At 42.3% G+C, this 3,213-nt stretch overlaps 1 non-coding gene across 1 annotated transcript; it reads right to left on the bottom strand.

The window, feature by feature from the left end:
- Positions 1-2,768: 2,768 nt before the first annotated feature.
- On the bottom strand, positions 2,769-2,875 carry LOC118583339. Its single transcript, XR_004944911.1, has one exon. It is a non-coding gene; the product is annotated as a U6 spliceosomal RNA (small nuclear RNA).
- Between the last annotated feature and the right edge of the window lie 338 nt (positions 2,876-3,213).

Below are 3,213 nucleotides of genomic sequence, written 5' to 3'. Positions count from 1 at the left end.
AGGGATCAAGGCAAAGACTAAGAGGTGGTAAATTTGAGATGACCTCTCTCCCCCCACCTCTCTCACACACACACCACACACACACACACACACACACACACACGCACACACACACACACACACACACACACACACACATCTGAAGAGGAAAGTTTTTAGAAAGAAGAGAAATGTGAGACTATTCTCTTTTTAAAGTAATTATCAGTGAAGTCTATAGGACTCGTGAAGCATTTGAGTTCTTTTACCGACAGAATGGCTCTGCCTTATGCACGGGAGCAGGGAAGCCTCAGCAGCATGGCCTCCCTCAGATTATACTTGCCTTTCAGTCAGGGAAGACTGATAAAATTTCATAAGCAAGCAAACACTGCTTATGCTTTATTTGGCTGTTTGTTGGTTTGTAAAACCATCGCCGAGCATCCTCCCGAGGCACACAGTCATGAGAGGACTCAGGTAAGAAAAAGGGTGCTGGAATCTACTTCCTTTCATTTGTAGTTCTTTCCTTTCTTGGCTATGTGCCCTTTGTGAAGTCAGTTGGCATCTCTCTGAAATAGATACACCATGCTCCCTTCCTCATTATGTGTAATGACTGGTAAACAATGTGTGGCGTTTACACAGTAGCTGCTAACATCTGTACTCCCTAAAGGTGGTTCTTTATTTTCCTCAGTTTGTGGACAAACATCATGGCAGTGTCTCTAAGATAAAGGTACATCTATAAAATATCAAATAGAGCATTCCCAAAAATATAAAGTAAGTTTCAACAAATGTATGTGGGAAATCTGGGCTTTTAAAAGCAGCCCCCTTTAAAAGGTTCTATACTCTATTATAATTTGTTCAAATTTATTCCTTTCCTAATTCCCTTTTCAAAAGGGGACTATGGATTTGTGATAAATTATACATCAGGTAGACACAGGAAATACCAATTAAATTAAGATTTGTCTGCTTTGAGCAAATTATTGACATAGAATTAGGTTTGGAAATAATAAAAAATATGATTGTTTCTTCACTTTTTGTTTCTTTTTCCTCCCTGGGAAATACATAAGTCACTGGTCTTGTTACTGTCTATGACATGAACTCTTTTCTGTGTTAGACTTCTATACTGAAGGGAAAGTCATCAGCTAGCATTCTTTTCAACTCCTAGCTTATAACTGCACTGTGTGACAAGTGTTGGTGTTTTGCTCACATCATCTCAGTTCTTGCTCATGATGGACTGTCACATAGTTACCATTGTTGGTTATTTGCAGCGCTCTTACCCTGCAAGGAAATGTCACGAAACACAACAGAATCCACTAACAAGTGTTTTATTAAGATAAGGTAAAGAGACAGAGGTGCACAGGCCTGTGTGTGGAAAGACACATGAATAAAGATGGAGCTGGGAACCATGGCGACGGCTTATAAAGTCTGGGCCGTGCCTGTGCCCAAAGGCCCATGTGGCTTGCGTGCTTTACAAAACCACGGGGGCCTGGACACACACAAGACATTTTTTGACCCAGAAATGGCTAGGAGGAAATGACTAGGTCCGCTGGGCATGTGCAACCATGCCCAACCATGGGGGCATGTCGTGAATCCATATCATCCCAGACTCTAGTTTTTCAAAAAAGAAAAAACGGCAGATGAGTGGGTATGGGGTGTCATGTTACTCAAAGACTGCTTCCGGCTGAATGGTGGGTTGGCTCTTGGGGAAATGGGGAGGGTAGCTTCTGAAGTCCTGGGATGATGGTGGGAGTCCTGGAATGGAGTTCTGTCATCCCTTGTTCTGCAACTTTCCATCCTTTGTGGTGTGGCTGGGAACCTTTTGTCTGACAAGATACTGGTGACATAGAAAAAGCTTAGAGAGAAAAGAATCATTATTATTTTATTTTTTGGACATTTATCTGAGGTAGATCCAGCTTGTCCAGGTGGAGACATGTTAAAAAGGTGAGAGAATTAATGATTATTATGGTGTTTTAGTACTCTGCTTAATTTTTTACCTGAGACAAGCTTTATTAGAGGTAGTTTATTAAAGGCACCTGTTCCCTTTATTAGTTTAGCATTCAGGAAACGCAGGTGATCAGCTGCTGAGTATTTAACAATGATAGATTGTTACATTACATTTTTTTTAACAACCTGGATATTTCTGATGGTCTTTTTGCCTCTGGCTCTGTGTGGCCCTAGTTGAGAAAGCAAGGGGTAATACTTTATTCCTCTGTAATTGGTGACAAGGCAGTGAATCCTGATGTCCTCTGGAGCTTGGGAGAACAAGGCCCTGTTTGTTTCAGTGTATATGAAGAGAGATTCTTCTGGGATGGAGGTGAGATAAAAGGTTTTAGATGAGACAGGTGGACCCAGTGAGGAAAGCCCTCAAGTTTAGCAGCTGTAGGAGTCACAAGAATTACCTTGAAGGGTCCCTGCCACTTAGGGGGAAATGGGGAGGGGTGCTGGCCTGGAGGAAAGAGAAGAACCTGATTCCCAATGTGGATTGGAGGTGGACAATGATTGTCACATGGCTGAGGTAAAGAGTAGTCTGTGAAGCTCCATAGGATAGACCTTAGGTGACATAGCAGGAGAGTTAGCAAGCTATCTGGAACAGTTGGAGGGTTGGATTTTAGAACTGGCCTTCCATACATTAGTTCAAATGGAGAAATTGAAAGAGGCTTTTTAGGAAGAGCCCTGAGCCTGAGAAGTGCTAGAGGCAATAATCTTACCCAGTCAAGGTGAATTCTTGTGACATCTTAGTAAGAATAGTTTTTTGTTGTTGTTGTTGTTTTTTGTTTTTTTTTGAGAAAAGCTAGAAAAATATGGAACGCTTCATGAATTTGCGTGTCATCCTTGCGCAGGGGCCATGCTAATCTTCTCTGTATCGTTCCAACTTTAGTATATGTGCTGCCAAAGTGAGCATGTAAGAATAGTTTTTAAAGACTGGTTGGTACGCTCCACCTTTCCTGAGGATTGAGAACGGTATGGGATATGAAAATGCCAAGGGATGTTAAGAGCCTTAGCTAGTGTCTGAGAAATCTGAGAGGTGAACTCCGGGCCACTGTCAGACTGAAGAGAAGCAGGAACACCAAACCGAGGAATGATTTCTCAGAGAAGGAGGTCTGCAACTGTCTGAGCCCACTTATTAGAAACCAGATATGCCTCCACCCAATTTGAAAATGAGTCCACCATCACGAGGAGATATTTAACTTTCCTGACGGTGGGCATATGGGTAAAATCGAGCTGCCAGTCAGTCCCTGG

Source organism: Onychomys torridus, chromosome 4 (assembly GCF_903995425.1).
Source record: "Onychomys torridus chromosome 4, mOncTor1.1, whole genome shotgun sequence".
In the NCBI taxonomy this organism is placed as follows: Eukaryota; Metazoa; Chordata; class Mammalia; order Rodentia; family Cricetidae; genus Onychomys; species Onychomys torridus.
The sequence above is the reverse complement of the archived record's forward strand: the minus strand, read 5'-3'. Positions and strand labels throughout refer to the sequence as shown.